Source organism: Heptranchias perlo, chromosome 20 (assembly GCF_035084215.1).
Source record: "Heptranchias perlo isolate sHepPer1 chromosome 20, sHepPer1.hap1, whole genome shotgun sequence".
Taxonomy (NCBI): domain Eukaryota; kingdom Metazoa; phylum Chordata; class Chondrichthyes; order Hexanchiformes; family Hexanchidae; genus Heptranchias; species Heptranchias perlo.
The window spans coordinates 16,789,950-16,807,430 of record NC_090344.1 but is presented as its reverse complement, the minus strand read 5'-3'; the positions used below and the strand labels follow the sequence as shown (position 1 = coordinate 16,807,430).

The window sequence follows — 17,481 nt, the reverse complement described above, 5'->3', positions numbered from 1 at the left end:
TCCATGATTCAACTCAATGTGCGTGAGGCGATGCAAAGGGAACAGAGCGTGCCTCAAATCGACACACCTCTCAGTATCCTCCCAAGCAATGCAGTTTAAGAGCAAATAATTCTGAAACGTCTCACTTGACAACTCAAGTCGTACACTCGAAACCAATTTGGTAAAGGGAGACTAATATTGGTGATTGGAAATATTTAGTGTGCAACTTGATATTGATGGACACCGGAGCAGAAAACGAGATTGGATGCACAGACGTGGTCTGAAAGGATGGCCGATCGGCTGTGGGAGGCAACGAACTTTTATACTGGCTGCATAGCTGAAATAATAGCGGCTCGTTGGTCTAGGGTTATGATTCTCGCTTAGGGTGTTTCATTGAGTGATATGCGAGAGGTCCCGGGTTCAAATCCCGGACGAGCCCTCCTTTTAGTGAAAAGTCACCAATTGGCTTCTGATATCTTTTCAGTGTTGCTGTTGGTTGAACTGAATGAAATCCAGAGTATGTTTGAGCTCCAGTGGACTCAATGCCGAAGTTTCGTCGGCGCAACACACGTGAAGGAAATAAAATGTCTCAAGATGATGAGGAGATTGAAGCTGAATTTGGATTTTTCCCAATTCAGGCGGATATTAGATGACGGGATAGAAAGTCACATATCCAAGTTTGCCGATGACACCAAGATGGGCAGCATTGTAAGCAGTGCAGATGGAAACATAAAATTACAGAGAGGCATTAATATAATAAATGAATGGGTAAAATTGTGGCAAATCGATATCAATTTAGTCAAGTGTGAGCTCATCCACTTTGGACCAAAAAGGATCGATCAGAATACTTTGTAAATGGTGAAAAGCTCGAAACAGTGGAGGTCCAAAAAGACTGATGTGTCCATGTACATACATCATTAAAATATCATTGACAGGTACAAAAAATAATCAAAAATGTTAATGGAATGTTGGTCTTTATATCTAGAGGACGAGAATACAAGGGGCTAGGCATTATGCTACAGCTATACAAAGCCCTGCTTAGACCACACCTGAAGTACTGTACTCAGTTCTGGGTAACGCACCAAAGGAAGGATATATTGGCTGTGGAGTGAGTGCAGCGTCGATTTACTGGAATGTTACCTGGACCCCAAGGGTTAAAATACGCGGAGAGATTACACAAACCAGGGTTTACCTCGAATTTAGTCGATTAAGGGCTGATTTGATCGAACTTTTCAAAATATTAAGGGGAACTGATGGAGTAGATAGAGAAAAACTATTTCCGCCGGTTGGGATGTCTAGGACGAGGGGACATCGCCTCAACATTAGGGTCAGGACTTTCAGGAGTGAAGTTGGGAAACACCTCTGCAAGCAAAGGGAGCGAGAAGTTTGGAACTCTCTTCCACAAACGGCAGTTGATGCGAGCTCAATTGTTAATTTTAAACCTGAGATTGATCGATTTTTGTTAACTGAAGTTATTAAGCGATACGGGGCTAAGGCGATTATATGGAGTTCGGTCATATATCAGCCATGATCTGTTTGAATTGCGGAACAGGCTCGAGGGGAGAAATGGCATACTTATATTCCTCAGCTCCCCATTGGTGAGAATGATTCTGCATTGGCCGGAAATCGAACCAAAGTCTCCCGCATAAGAATTGAGAATTCGACCCCTGCACAACCAATGCGCGCGTTCTTAATAGCGGCAAGTGTCCATTTGGAATCCGATCTGAACGAACATGCCGTTTACAGCTGCGGTGGCCGAGTGTTTAAAGCGTTGGACTCAAAATTCAATTGAGGTTTTCCTGCGCAGTGTTGAATTCTGCTCGCAGAGCCACTGTTCAAAGATCACTTCAGTGCTGAAATAGATTATTTGGAGTTAATTGACCGCATTTATCTCTCTCCCAGAATGAGAGATTCTACAGCGTGGCCGGTGCTTTTAATTAGTGTCGGATCTTCTCTTGAAAGACTTCAAGACCCGAGAAGGAATCTCTCCCAACCTGTAACTTAAATTCTGCTAGTTTGCAAAACCTGACATTTATACTCTTTATTTTCTTTGCCTGCATCTCTCTATCTCTCCCTGTCTCTGTCTCTTGTCTCTCTGTGTTGTCCCCGATGGACTTCTCAGGTTTCCTTGAATGGCGAGAGCTGATCTAACCGGCAACAATAGCAGAAAAGGGTAAAGGAAAAAAAAAGACTGAGACAGTAGGAAAAGGAAAGGTGCAACCCAGCTGATAAATTCGTAGCTAATGTCTCCACATTCATGGCTCTTCGCTCTCATAGTGAATGAAAGCAGCAATTTGAGTAAAGTTTACTTATGGTGGAGTGTAAACAACAATGTCGTTTCAGAGTAATTCATTCTGTAAAGTGTTACTTGATAATACAAGTCGTCCATTCAAAAGGAATTTGATATTGTTGATATGATATAATTGGTGTAGAACCTGACATTTTTCGACATCGTATATCGTACAAGAAAGCGGGATTGTATGGACAGAGCGTTCTGAAAGGATGGCGGATCGGCTGCGTTGCAGTAAAATTTTACAGTGGCTGCACGGCTCTGTTGCCAGTTGGTCTTCGGGTCTGATTCTCGGTCAGGGAGTTTCACTGGTTCAAAACCCGTTGAGCCCCGTTGTGTCCCCATTTTCAGTCAAAGATCACCAATTGGCTTCTCATTTCCTTTCAGTGGTGCAGAAGGCAGGTTTGACTTATCTCCAGCAGAGCATGTTTGAGCACCAGAGGACAGAATGCAGAGGGTTTGTTCACGCAACACACGTAGACGAAATGAAGATAATCTTTCAAGAAGTTGTACAGATTGAAGCCGGCACATGAATTTATCCCAATTCAGGCGATCTCAAGGGCACAGAATACAAAAGGTAAAGGATGCTGCATTGTCCTGGAAACAAACTCATGGTTTACCGCCGGAAGGCAAGGGTTCCACAATGAACCACCAATGCACACACGGCTGCAGACTGCACGTGTAGCGTTGGATACATGTCTGGAACATGCAGTCTGGCAGAATTCCTGTGACTGAATAAGTAGGTCAAACATGGACTTGAAATTCACGGGGGGTTCAAAACCAGTTCATACTGCTACTGTAAACAATGGTTAAATAAATAAGAGCTGTAATTACCAAGCAGTGCTTGTTTCTCCCAGAAATAACAATATTATCCAGCCATATGTCCACCTCCAAGATTTAATATAAGATATGTGATTTGAGAACCTCTTATTCACTCACTCACCTGACGAAGGGGATAATCTCCGAAAGCTTGTGATTTAAAATAAAATTGTTGGACTATAACCTGGTCTTGTAAGATTCCTTACAAGATTTCACGACATGCGACGAATTGCCTTTAAGCTGCACCCTAAATTCTGTTCAATCACAGAATTTGGAGATTCATACTATTTTTCTTTGCATGTATCTCTCTATCTCTGTCTGCGTTTCTTCTCTCTCTGTGTTTCCCCCTGATGGACTTATCCGGCTTCTTTGAACAGCCAGGTCTGGAAACCCAGGCGTTCCAGAAGGGTTTCTGGAACGCCCGGGTTTCCAGAATGTCAGATCTTCAGTCCATTTGTTGGATTTCGACGGGATGAGCTTTGCGATTTTCGTCTCCGTTTTTGGAAAATATAAACCCAGATGGGTTTTCACCTCCTCGGGTCCCGTCACCTTCTGGTAATGGGAATGAACCCGATCTCGCACTCGGTCTTAATATCTGTATTTTCATTGCTTAAGAATAAAATTACGGGGTTACAGTTATTTTGAGGACACATTTTAGAAATTAACACATAACAGACTTATTCGAAAACTAGAAGCACGTGGGATTAAAGGACCGGTGGTAACGTGAGCACGTAATTAGCTAAAGGATAGGAGGCAGAGAGCAGTGGTGAACGGATGTTTTTCTGACTGGAGAGAAATATGTAGTTTGATCCCCCAGGGGCCGGTATTAGGACTATTGCTTTTCTTGTTATATATACATGACTTGGATGTACGAATAGGGAGTACAGTTTCGAAGTTTGCGGATGATACAAAACTTGGCAACATAGAAAATAGTGAGGAAGATAGTAGCAGACTTCAGGAGAACATGGACAGACTGGTGAAATGGGCAGTCACGTGACAGATTTAACGCCGATCAGTGTGAAGTGATGCACTTTTGGAAGAAGAACAAGAAGAGGCAGTATAATCTAAATGGAACAATTTATGGGGGGTTCCAAGAGCAGAGGGACCTGGGGGAGCATATTCACAAAACAGGGCAAGTTGATAAGGTAGTTAAAAAAGCGTATGGGATATTTGGCTTTGTAAATGGGGGCATTGAATTTAAATACAAGGAAGTCACACTAAACCTTTACAAACAACTGGTTAGGCCTCAGCTGGAATGTATATTACACTTCTGGGCAACATATTATAAGAAGGATGAAAAGGGATTGAAGAGGATTCAGAGCAGGTTGGCCTGGATGATACCAGGGATGAGGGACTTTAGTTATTTGGAGAGATTGCAGAAGCTGAGATTATTCTCCTTACAGCAGAGAAGATTAACGGGAGACCTAATAGAGGTATTCAAAATAATGAGGAGTTTTGAAAGAGCAAGTAGGGAGATACTGTTTCCTCTGGCAAGTGGGTCGCTAACCAAAGGTCATAGATTTAAAATATTTGGCAAAATAACTAGAGAGGAATCTAAGAGATTTTTTTTCACACAGAGGGTTTGTTAAGATCAGGAACGCACTTCCTGAAAGCAGATTCCATGGGATCATTCAAAAGGCAATTGGACATGTACTTGAAGAGGACTAATTTGCAGGGTTATGGGGAAAATCTGGGGTGTGGGTCTAATTTGGACAGGTCTTCGAAAAATAGCCGGCACAGGTACGGTGGCCGAATGGCCTCCTTCTATGCTGTAAGAGTCTATGATTCTATGATTACCTTCTGAATCGTTGGAATTGATAATATTCAGTGTTGTGGAGCCAAGAAAATTTTAACCATGATATTCGGCTTCTCCATTCCCTTATGAATATCGGAGATTTTTATGTCCAGGCGGGGTGGGACTGAATGGGGGATAGAGTACGGAGATTGGAATGGAAGCCCAGCAGAATGAACTTGATCTCAGCAGCAGGCGGTGAACCTTCTTCTCCAGAGAGATTCGTCATTTCAGTTCAGAAGGAAAAAGGTATCAAGAAAATCGGGTGAAACAGATACGGAATGATCCGGGACTGACAGCACATCCCTTTTAAACCGACACAGGCACGGAATGATCCGGGAATGACAGCACATCCCTTTTAAACAGACACAGACACGGAATGATCCGGGACTTACAGCACATCCCTTTCAAACCGGCACAGGCACGGAATGATCCGGGACTAACAGCACATCCCTTTTAAACAGACACAGACACGGAAAGATCCAGGACTTACAGCACATCCCTTTTTAACAGACACAGACACGGAATGATCCGGGACTAACAGCACATCCCTTTAAACAGACACACATGCGGAATAATCAGGGGCTTCCAGCACATTGCTTTTAAACAGATCGACACACGGAATGATCCGGGACTGACAGCACATCCCTTTTAAACAGACACAGACACGGAATGATCCTGGACTAACAGCACATCCCTTTTAAACAGAAAGAAGCACGGAATGTTCCGGGACTAACAGCACATCGCTTTTAAACAGATACTGACACGGAATAATCAGGGACTGACATCACATCCCTTTTAAACAGACACAGACACGGAATAATCAGGGACTTACAGCACATCTCTTTTAAACAGATAGACACACGGAATGATCCGGGACTTTCAACACATCGCTTTTAAATAGACACACACACGGAATGATCCGGGACTTGCAGCACATCGCTTTTGAACAGATAGAGACACGGAATGATCCGGGACATACAGCACATACCTTTCAAACAGGCACAGACACGGAATGATTCGAGACTTCCAGCGCATCGCTTTTAAACAGACACAGACTCGGAATGATCCGGACATAAATCATAATTATGGTACATAAGTTTCTCTTACGTTGACCATAACATTGACTCGTTTAACAATGACACCACTGTGCACTTTGATTATTCGCGAACTCACAATCTCAACACCTTCGTGGTTGGAACTGTTGCTGATTTCAGCAAACAATGCAAAAACCTCCGTCTGCAGTTTCGAGAAGGGATCCGACTTTCTGGATGAAATAATCAAGATTAAACAGATCACCGACGAGGATGGGATTCGAACCCACGCGTGCAGAGCACAATGGATTAGCAGTCCATCGCCTTAACCACTCGGCCACCTCGTCACATGCGCAAACTTGCGAAAGCTCCTTTATTCAAAATGAAAATACTGGCTGTGTTGCCAAACTGAAATAAAAAAGGAAATGCTGGATATACTCAACAGGTCAGGCAGAATCTTTAGATATCGATACAGAGTTAACATTTCATATCGGTGACCATCACATGAGTATGCTATTATAATCCTGACTTGCGCCTTGTGGGATGGCTTTGGGGAGTCAGGAGGTGAGTCACTCGGCGCAGAACATCCAGCCTCTGACCTGCTTTTGTCGCCACAGCATTTAGGTGGCTGGTCCAGTTAACTTTCTGGTTCATGGTGACCACCAGGATGTTGATGGTGTGGGATTCCTGGAAAGATTCCAGGAATGAGGGGCTTGAGTTTCATGGATAGACTGGAGAAGCTGGGGTTATTCTCCATGGAATAGAGACGGTTGCGAGGATATTTAATAGAGGTATTCAAAATCATGAAGGATCTGGACAGAGTAGATAGACATAAACTGTTCCCATTGGCGGAAGGGTCAAGGACCAGAGGATTTAAGGTGTTTGGCAAAAGAGCCAAAGGTGACATGAGGAAAAACTTTTCCACACGGCGAGTGTTTAGGATCTGGAATGCACCGCCCGAGGGGGTGGTGGAGGCAGATTCAATCATGGCCTTCAACAGGGAACTGGATAAGTATTTGAAACGAGAAAATAATACAGGGCTACAGGGAAAGGGCGCGGTGGGGCGGTGGGGTCCAGCTGGATTGCTCTTGCAGAGAGCCGGTATGGACTCGATGTGCCGAATGGCCTTTTTCCATGCTGTAACCTTTCCATGATTCTATTCTATGTGTCGGGGGCGATGCAAAGCGACCGGAGCATGACGTAAATCGACCTGCTCATGTCCATTCCCTGATAATAAATCCTAGTGTGATGCAAAGAAGAAATTCATAATTATGGTACATATCTTTCATCTTATGCTCACCATAAGAGGTACTTCGTTCACCAGGGGGCCATTGCGCACTTTGATTGATACTTCACCTGGATCACCCCTTACACTCCCAACACCTCCGTGCAAGAAACATTTTGGGTGACGATTCAGACTTTGCTGATTTGTGCAAACAGATGTAAGCCAGCAATGGGGAAACGCATTTCTTTGGAAAGAAGATTTTTAGGTGAGGCGGCCAAAATAAACAGCTCGACTAATTGTGGTCGAGGTGGGATTCCAACCAACATAATCGAAAAATTGGCTCCAGCATCTCAAACAGATAAGCTACTCTCCTACCTACAAGTCTGCGCATTTTTGATGAAAAAGTTCAGAGGGCTGAAACCTTACCTCTGGTTCTTTCTCCACAGGCGCTGCCTGACCTGCTGAGTGTTTCCAGCATTTTCTGTTTTCATTTTTGTGATTTCACAATGGCTGTTTTCCTGAAAACACCCAATTTGACCCAATGACAAAGCTCACACTTCACTTTCCCCACGCGCTTTAAAGTCTGTCGTTTCTGAACAAAATTCCCCTCCGCGCCGGACATTCAAAGGACCTTTCGCTCACGGCCAACCTCCTGTAATCGACACTTTTTCACCATTGCCGCTCTTCTCATTTCTCCTCATTCCTTTTCAATCGGACATTTCAACAGACCTATTAAGATCAAGCGGAATATTTCCGACTTGACTGCACCGCCCAGATTGCCAAAACTGCATCTTTCAGCCGTCATTCGCAACTATGTAGCGCCGCCCGTCTCTCCCGCACATCAACTGCTCGGGGAAAAGCGCCAACGACCATGAAAACAAAACCCAGTTCTTCAGTTCACATCCCCCGTGTCACAAGATACCCCATGGAAATTTCACGGGAAAGTATGCCGCTGTCCTTCCGAATGCCAGCCCTGCTTTCTTAGTGCTTGTCTCTGGAAGAGTCACGGAGATCGAAATGTATCGATTGGTTTCAAGGCACAAATGAACATTGGTGCGAACGGGACATGTGCCCCCGAGAAACATCGGTCGATATCGAGCAAACATAAAGGCGTAAGAATGTGAAAGTAAATGTTAGAGTGGGCAAGGCCGCAGTAAAGTCTCAATGAAATGGATCATGATTGTGGAAGGAAGAAAAAGCTGGAAGAAGCGGCGGGTCTGAATTTTGGATCATCCAGCAGAGACACATGAGAGAAGAAAAACAGGATACGGACACAGGTGCTGGAGGCAGAAAGAAAAAGAATGAAATAAGAGGAATGAAAAGAGAGTGACTTACTTGAGAGCGAAGAGACATTAATGTGTAGACATTGGCTGCAGCAGCTGGATTGCCCCTTTACTTTTCCGACTGTTTCAATCTTTCTTTAACCTTCTCTGCTGGTGTTGCAGGTTCGATCAGCCAACGCCGTTCAAGGAAGCCTGAGAAGTCCATCAGGGGACAACACAAGAGACAGAGACAGGGAGGATTAGAGAAATGCATGCAAAGAAAATAAAGAGTATTAATAGAATCATACAATCATAAAATGGTTACAGCACAGAAGGAGGCTATTCGGTCCATCGAACCCGTGCCGGCTCATTGTAAGAGCGATCCAGTTGGTCCCACTCCCGCGACGCTTCCCGGTAGCCCTGCATTTATTTCCCTCCAAGTATTTATCCAATTCCTTTTCGAAATTCACGATTGAATTTGGTTCCACCACCCTTTCAGGCAGCGCCTTCCACATTATAACTACTCGCTGGGTAAAGAAATGTTTCCTGATGTCGCCTTTGGTTCTTTTGGCAGTCACCTCAAATCTCTGTCCTCTGGTTCTCGACCCTTCCGCCAATGGGAAGAGTTTCTCTTTATTTACTTTATCCAAACCCTTCATGATTTTGAACACTTCGATCACATCTCCTCTTAACCTTCTCTGCTCGAAGGAGAACAGCCCCAGCACGGGGTAAATGCCGTCAATTAGCTTCAATTCATTTATTTGTGCATTCAACAGCTCTTTAAGCGTTACTGTGAAATAATGGTAGCGCGGCCACGCGGTCTAAGGTGTCACATTTAATTTCTATGGAGGCGTGGGTTTGAATCCCACTGCTCTTAGAATTTCTGCCAATGATTATTTTGACCTGTTCACAGAAAACCCGATTGTAGTGCGATGGAGCAGAGGATATGAAAGAAGCTGAAAGTGAAAGTGCAGATATTATTTTCATCACGGGGACAGGACACGTTCCCACAGGAGAGGGCCTCTCTCTTTAATATTCCTTCCAGCAGAGTGGGACGGGTGATCAAAGTGACCGGGCTCTTGCGGCGCGATCAGTCAGTGCGCGGTCCTTATATGACAGTCCAGGGTCGGGAAATGGCGAGGTTGTGAATTGAGTCTCATCCAGATCAACCAATCCTTTTCTTTGTGAACATTTCGAACGGAGTATAATGTGCAATTGGTGTGTTACAAAATGCATCTAGTTATTTGTTCAGCCATGTGGTTCCTCCGGCCGACGCTGCTGTAAAAACAGATGAGATGTTTAGTTTTATTAGTTTACAGGAAGGAGGCTGCGGAATTGGAGCTGCAAACCGTGATTTTGATCCATCTACAAATTATGGGATTTAACTGGAGCTTTAAACCAGCGGGTTAGACCGCTCAGTCACGATACTTTCATTCTTGCGATTTTCAGGAGCTACAAGAGGGTTGTTTCCCTTCTTTGATGAACATTCGTGATCCTGTTGCGGTTTTGCTGCAAAGTTCGAATTCCCACCGCCAAAATTCAGCCCTGAACTTCAACGGTAGTGAAATTGGAATCCACAACTTTAGAACTGCTAATTGGAAGTCCAACGTGCTACCCATTGCGCCACAAATCGGCTATCGATTATGTGATTTCACATTACCCATTTGCTGCTTATGATTTTTTGCTGCGGTGGAGCAAGTGGTTCGAAAGCTCAGTGGGGATTCACAGCAGCTCCTGAGAAATCTACACAGCGACGGTTTCTCCAATGCCTCGTGATCTGTCTGTCTGTCTGTCTGTCTCTATTCGTCTTGCTCGCTCTCGCTTTCTCTCTTGAACTCTCACTCTCCCCGTTTATTTCAAGAAGGCTGGAATACAAAGGGGCGGAAGTTATGATACAGCTGCACAGAGCTCTGGTGAGACCCCATCTGGAGGACATCATTCAGTTCTGGGCACCCCACCTCAGGAAGGGTGTGTTAACCTGGAGGCTCGAGGGGCTGAATGGCCTATTCCTGTTCCTATGCTTCAATAAATGAAACAATAATTCAAGTATAGAGACCCTAATGTATAAGGGTATCCGTTCACCACGACTTTCTGCCTCCGATCCCTGAGCCAATTAGGTGCCCACGTTACCACTGGTCCTTTAATTCCACGTGCTTCTAGTTTTCGCATAAGTCTGTTACGTGTTAATTTCTAAAATGCGTCCTGAAAATAGCTGTAACCCCGTAATTTTATTCTTAAGCAATAAGAATACGGATGTTCCGACCGAGTGATAGATTGGGTTCATTCCCATTACCCGGAGGTGACGGGACTGAGGAGGTGAAATCCCATCTGGGTTTATATTTTCCGAAAACGGAGACGGAAAATAGCAAAGCTCATCCCGCCGAAATCCAACAATTGGACTGAAGATCCGACAGTCTTTTCCATCCCCGGTTTCCAGACCTGGCCGTTCAAGGAAGCCTGATCAGTCCATCAGGGTTAAACACCGAGAGAGAAGAAACGCAGACAGCGATAGAGAGATGCATGCAAAGAAATAAAATAGTATAAATCTCCAAATTCCGTGATTGAGCAGAATTGATGGTACAGCTTTTTTGAAATTCTGTCTCAAGTCTTGAAATCTCATAGGTGAACATTGGGCTGGATTATCCCTTAACCTCTGAGAGAAGTAAACACTGCCTGGTAATTACAGCTCTTATTTATTTGACTGTTTCACAATCGTCGTGTAAGTTGGTTTCGAGCCCCCAGTGAATTTCACGACCATGCTTGATCCATAATTTAACACAAAGGGCACCGCGCAACTGTAGAGTCGATTGCGTAGGGTAATCACAGGAACTCTGCCAGATTGCATGTTCTAGACATGTATCCAAAGTTACATGTGCTACCTGCAGCCGTGTGTCCATTGGTGGTTCAGTGGTGGAACCCTCGCCTGCCGGCGGGAAACCAGAGGTTTGGTTCCAGGCCAATGCAACATCCTTTACCTTTTTTGTTCTGTCCCCATGAGATTGTCTGAATTGGGATAAATTCATGTGCCGGATTCAATCTACAACTTCTTGAAAGATTATCTTCATTTCGTCTACTTGTGTTGCATGGACAAACCCTCTGCATTCTTTCCTCTGGTGCTCAAACATGCTCTGCTGGAGATAAGTCAAACCTGCCTTCCACACTGCTGAAAAGATGTAAGAAGCCAATTGGTGATTTTTGGCTAAAAATGGGGACATAACAGGGCTCATTCGGAATTTTGAACGATTCGAACTTCCTGAGCGACATTCAGACCCAAAGACCAACAAACAACAGAGCCGTGCAGTCGCTGTAAAATTTCGCTGCCATGCAGCCGTTCCGCCATCCTTTCAGAAGGCTCTGTCCATACAATCCCGCTTTCTTCTACGATGCACGATGTAGAGCAATATCAGGTTCTACACTGATCATTTCATATCAACAATATTTCTCGCTTATTATCAAATTTGCTTTGAATGTAAGACTTGAATAATCAAGTAACACTATGCAGAATGAATTGCTCTAAACAACATAATCGTCTGTCTCGACATCGGCATAGTTTCCATTCTACCATAAGTATAGTTTACTCAAATTGCAGCTTTCAATCACTATGAGAGTAACATAAATGGACATATGCAGTGCGTGTACGTACGAGTATTGGTGGCTCTGGGATAGAATTCTAGCCTCTGACACGGATTCGGTTCGCGGACAAAGCATGAATGTTTCGTGTTTTGCACCATATTAGGAAGATGAGTAGGCCATTTAGCCCCTCGAGCCGGTTCCGCAATTCAGTGAGATCATGGCTGATCTGTGACCGAGTTCCATATAACCGCCTTCGCTCCGTATCCCTTAATACCACTGGTTAACGAAAAAATCTATCAGTCTCAGGTTTCAAATTAACAATTAAGCCAACACTGTCGCTTGCAGAAGAGAGTTCCAAACTTCTACCCCCCTTTGCTTGTTGAAGTGTTAACTAATTTCACTCCTGAAATTCCTGACTCTAATTTTTAGGCCAGGTTCCTGAGTCCTAGACATTCGAACGAGCGGGAAGAGTTTCTCTCCATCAACACCAACAGTTCCCCGTCATATCTTGAAAACTTCAATCAAATCAGCCCTTATTCTACTGAATTCCAGGGAATACAACCCTAGTTTGTGTAATCTCCCCTCGTAATTTAACCCTTGGATTCCAGGTTTCAATCTAGCAAAATTACACTGCACTCCCTCCACGGCCAAAATATCCTTCCTAAGGTGTGGTGCCCAGAATTGAACACAGTACTCCAGGTGTGGTCTAACCAGAGCTTTGTGTAGCTGTAGCATAATATCTATCACCTTGTATTCTGGTCCTTTAGATATAAACGCTAGTTTTCCATTAGCCTTTTTGATTATTTTCTGTACCTGTCCATGACATTTTAATGATCTATGTATATGGACCGTTAAGTCCCTTTGGAACTCCACGGTTTCGAGCATTTCACCAGTTAGAATGTATTCTGATCAATGCTCTATAGGTCCAAGTTGGATGACCTCACACTTACCTAAATTGAAATCCATTTGCCACAGTTTTGCCCATTCATTTATTATATTAAATACTCTCTGTAATGTTCTGCTTCCATCTACTTTGCTTACAGTGCTGCCCATCTTGGCGTCATCTGCACATGTCGCTCTCTATCCCGTCATCTTATATCAATGAGACCGACTGCACTGGGGTAAATTCACATTCAGCTTCAATCTCCTCATCATATTGAGACATTTTTTTTCCCACCTGTGTTGTGCCTTGGAAATTTCCGCACTCTGTCCTCTGGAGCTCAAACATTCTCTGGACAGAATTCAATTCGACCAACAGCAACACTGAAAAGATATCGGAAGCACATTGGCGACTTTTCACTAAAAGCACAGAAACAGGAGGGGTCATGCGGGATTTGAAGCTGAGATCGCTCGCGTATCACATAACACAACCCTCTAAGCGAAAATCATACCCCGAGACCAACAAACCGCTGATGCTGAAGCCGTGGAGTCAGTTGAAAGGTGCGCTGCCTCCCACAGCCGATCGGCTATCCTTTCAGACCTCTTCTGTCCATCCAATCTCGTTTTCTGTTCCGGTGCACAGCAATATCAAGTTGTACATTAACTACTTCCAGTCACCAATATTAGTCTCCCTTTAACAAATTGGTTTCGACTGTACGACTTGAATTATGAAGTAAGACGTTTCAGAATTAGTTGCTCTGAAACTACATTGCTTGGGAGGAGACTGAGAGATGTCGATAAACAGCAAAACCTTGGAGTGCATGTCCACAGATCCCAGAAGGCAGCAGAACAGCCAGATAAGGTGGTTAAGAAGCCATAAAGAATATTCTCCTTTATTAGCCGAGGCATAGAATATAAGAGCAGGGGCGGTTCTGGTAGAAATTTATAAAACAATAGTTAGGCAACAGCAAGAATACTGCATACAGTTGTGGTCACCACATTACAGGAAAGGTGTGATTGCACGAGAAAGGGGACAGAGGAGATTTAAGACAATGCTGCCAGAACTGGAGAATTTTAGCTATGAGATTAGATTGGATAAGCTGGGGTTGTTTGCTTTGGAACTGAGGAGGCTGTTGGGAGATTTAATTGAGGTGTATAACATTATGACGGGCCTCGATCGAGTGTATAGTAAGGACCTATTTCCCTTCGTAGGGAGGTCAATAATCAGGATACATCAATCTTAGGTAATCGGTAGAATGATTAGAGGGGAGTGAATTTTTTTTTCCATCCAGAGGGTGGTGGGTGTGGGGGTCGGAAAATCACTGCCAGAAAGGGTGGGAGAGGCGGAAACCCTCATCGCATTGAAATATAAAAACTTCAATATGCACGTGAAGATCCGTAACCGACAAGATTAGGGACTAAACGCTGGAAAGTGAGATGAGGCTCGGTACCGATTTTTCGGCCGGCACAGGCACGATGTGCAGAATGGCTTCCTTCTTTGGCATAACTTTCTCGGATTCTATGATATAATTGCCGTCTGTCTCGGCATCGCGATAATATACACTCGACCAGAAGTATACTTTAATCAAATTGATGCTTTGTTTCACTGTGAGAGCGAAGAGACATCAGTGTGTAGACAATAGCTGCAGCAGCTGGGTTGCACCTTTACTTTTCCAACCGTATCAGTGCCTTTTTGTTACCTTTCTCTGCTGGTGTTGCAGGTGAGATCAGCCTTCGCCGTTCAAGGAAGCCTGAGAAGCCGGTCGGGCACAACAGAGAGAGAAGAGACAGAGACAGGGAAAGATAGAGAGATGCATGCAAAGAAAATAAAGAATATAAATGTCAGGTTTTGCAAACGACCAGAATTTAAGTTACAGATTGGGAGATATTCCTTCTCGGGTCTTGAAATCTTGCAAGAGAAGATTGGACGCTCAATGAAAAGCACCAGCCACGTTGAAGTATCTCTGATGCTGGGAGAGCGGTAAATGCAGTCAATTAACTCCAATTAATCCATTCTCGCCTGCCACGCAGGAGACCCGGGATCGATTCCCGGCTAATGCAAGATCTTTTTGCATTTTGCACCAATGAGGAACTTCGGAACAGGATTGTGGTGTTTGGTCCGTCGAGTCTGTTCCGCAACTCAATGCGATCATGGCTGAGTTATGACCGAAATCCCTGCACCCGCCTTAGTCCCATATCTCGAAATATCTTTGGTTAACAAAAATCGATAAATCACGGGTTTCAAATTAACAATTGAGCTCGCATCAACTGCTGTTTATGGAAGAGAGTTCCAAACTTCTCCAACACTTTGCTTGTAGAAGTGTTTCCTAACTTCACTCCTGAAATTCCTGACTCGAATGTTTAGCCTATGTCCCCGAGTCCTCGACACCCCAACGAGCGGAAATAGTTTCTATCCATCTACCACATCAGTTCCTCTTAATATCTTGAACATTTCGATCACATCAACCCTTAATCTACTAAATTGAAGGGAATACAACTATAGTTTGTGCAATCTCTCCTCATAATTTATTGCTTGGAGTCCAGTTATCTTTCTAGTAACTCACACTGCACTCCCTCCAAGGCCAATATATCCTTCCTAAGGTGCGGTGCCCAAAACTGAACACAGTACTCCAGGTGTTATCCAACCAGAGCATTGTGTAGCTGTAGCATAATGTCTATTCTCATCCTCTAAACATATAGGCCACCATTCCATTAGCCTTTTGGATTATATTCTGTTCGTGTCCATGACATGTAATTGATCTCTGTCCATGGACACCTAAGTTCCTTTGGAACTGCACAGTTTCGAATTTTTCACCTTTTATAAAGTATTCTGATCTATCCTTTTGAGGTCCAAAGTGGATGACCTCACACTTGCTTATATTGAAATCCATTTGCCACAGTTTTGCCCATTCATTCATTATATTAATGTCTCTCTGGAATTTACCAGAATGATACCCGGACTTCAAGGGTTAAGTTACGAAGATAGATTACACAAATTGGGGTTGTATTCTCCAGAGTTTCGAAGGTTAAGGGGTGATCTGATCGAAGTTTATAAGATATTAAGGGGTACAGATAGGGTGGATAGAGAGAAACTATTTCCGCTGGTTGGCGATTTTGGAAGTCGGGGGCAATGTCTAAAAATTGGAGCCAGACCTTTCAGAAGCGAGATTAGAAAACATTTCTACACACAAAGGGTTGTAGAAGTTTGGAACTCTCTTCCGCAAACGGCAATTGATATTAGCTCAATTTATAAATTTAAATCTGAGATAGAAAGCTTTTTGGCAACCAAAGGTATTGAGGGATATGGGCCAAAGGCAGGTGCATGGAGTTAGATCACAGATCAGCCATGATCTTATCAGAATGGCGGAGCAGGCACGAGGGGCTGAATGGCCTACTCCAGTTCCTGTGTCCCTATTCCTATATAATCTACACTGCTTATAACGCTGCCCATTTTGGTGTCATCGGCAAACTTCCATATGTCGCTCTCCATCCCGTCATCTAATATCAATGAGACCGCCTGAATAGGGGGAATTCACATTCAGCATCAATCTCTGCATCATCTTGAGACATGTTATTTACTTCACATGTGTTGCACTTTGGAAACTTCAGCTTTCTCTCCTCTGGAGCTCAAACATGCACTTTAATCCTACCAACAGGAACACTGAAAAGATGTCAGAAGCCAATTGGTGAATTTTACACTCAACGTAGCTGAACAGCAAGAGCTTATCGGGGATTTGAGCCCGGGACTTCTCGGATATTAATCAAACAAAGCCCCCGAAGCAAAAATCATACATCGAGACCAACCAGGCGCTGTTACTTCCATCATGCAGCCAGTGTAAAGTTTCGCTGTCTCCCATAGCCGATCGGCTACCCTTTCAGACCTCTTCTGTCCATCCAATCTCGTTTTCTATTCCGGTATACAGCAATATCAAGTTGTACACTAACTATTTCCAGTCACCAATATTAGTTTCCCTTTACTAAATTGGTTTCGTCTCTACGACTTATATTATCAAGCAAGACGTTTCAGAATTATTTGCTCGGAAACTACATTGCTTTGGAGGATACTGAGGGGTGTCAATAAAAAGAGGGACCTTGGAGTGCTTGTTCACAGATCCCTGAAAGTAAGAGGAGAGGTAGTTCAGGTGGTGAAAAAGGTATAAAGGATACTTTGCTTTATTAGCCGAGGCATAGAATGTAAGAGCAGGGAGGTTATTCTCGAACTGAATAAAACACTAGTTCGGACACAGCTGGAGTATTGCGTACAGTTTTGGTCACCACATTACAGGAAAGATCGGACTACACTAGAAATGGTACAGAGATTTACGACGATTTTGCGAAGAGTAGAGAATTTTGGCTATGAGGATAGATTGGATAGGCTGAGGTTGTTTTCTCTGGAACCGACGAGGCTGAGGGGAGATTTAATTGAGGTGTATAAAATTATCACGGGCCTCGATCGAGTGGATAGGAAGGACCTGATTCACGTAGCAGAGAGTTCAATAAAAAGGGTCATAGATTTAAGGTAATTGGTAGAAGGATTAGAGTGGAGCAGAGGGGATTTTTTTTCCACCCAGCGGGTGGTGAGGGTCTGGAACTCACTGCCTGAGAGGATGGGAGAAGCAGAAACCCTC

At 43.9% G+C, this 17,481-nt stretch overlaps 2 non-coding genes across 2 annotated transcripts; one reads left to right on the top strand and one right to left on the bottom strand.

The window, feature by feature from the left end:
• Window positions 1–329: 329 nt before the first annotated feature.
• Window positions 330–418, top strand: trnap-agg (transfer RNA proline (anticodon AGG)). The gene is given in 2 exon segments: window positions 330–365; window positions 383–418. It is a non-coding gene; the product is annotated as a tRNA-Pro (tRNA).
• A 5,761-nt stretch (window positions 419–6,179) lies between these two features.
• Window positions 6,180–6,261, bottom strand: trnas-gcu (transfer RNA serine (anticodon GCU)). Its single transcript has one exon. It is a non-coding gene; the product is annotated as a tRNA-Ser (tRNA).
• Between the last annotated feature and the right edge of the window lie 11,220 nt (window positions 6,262–17,481).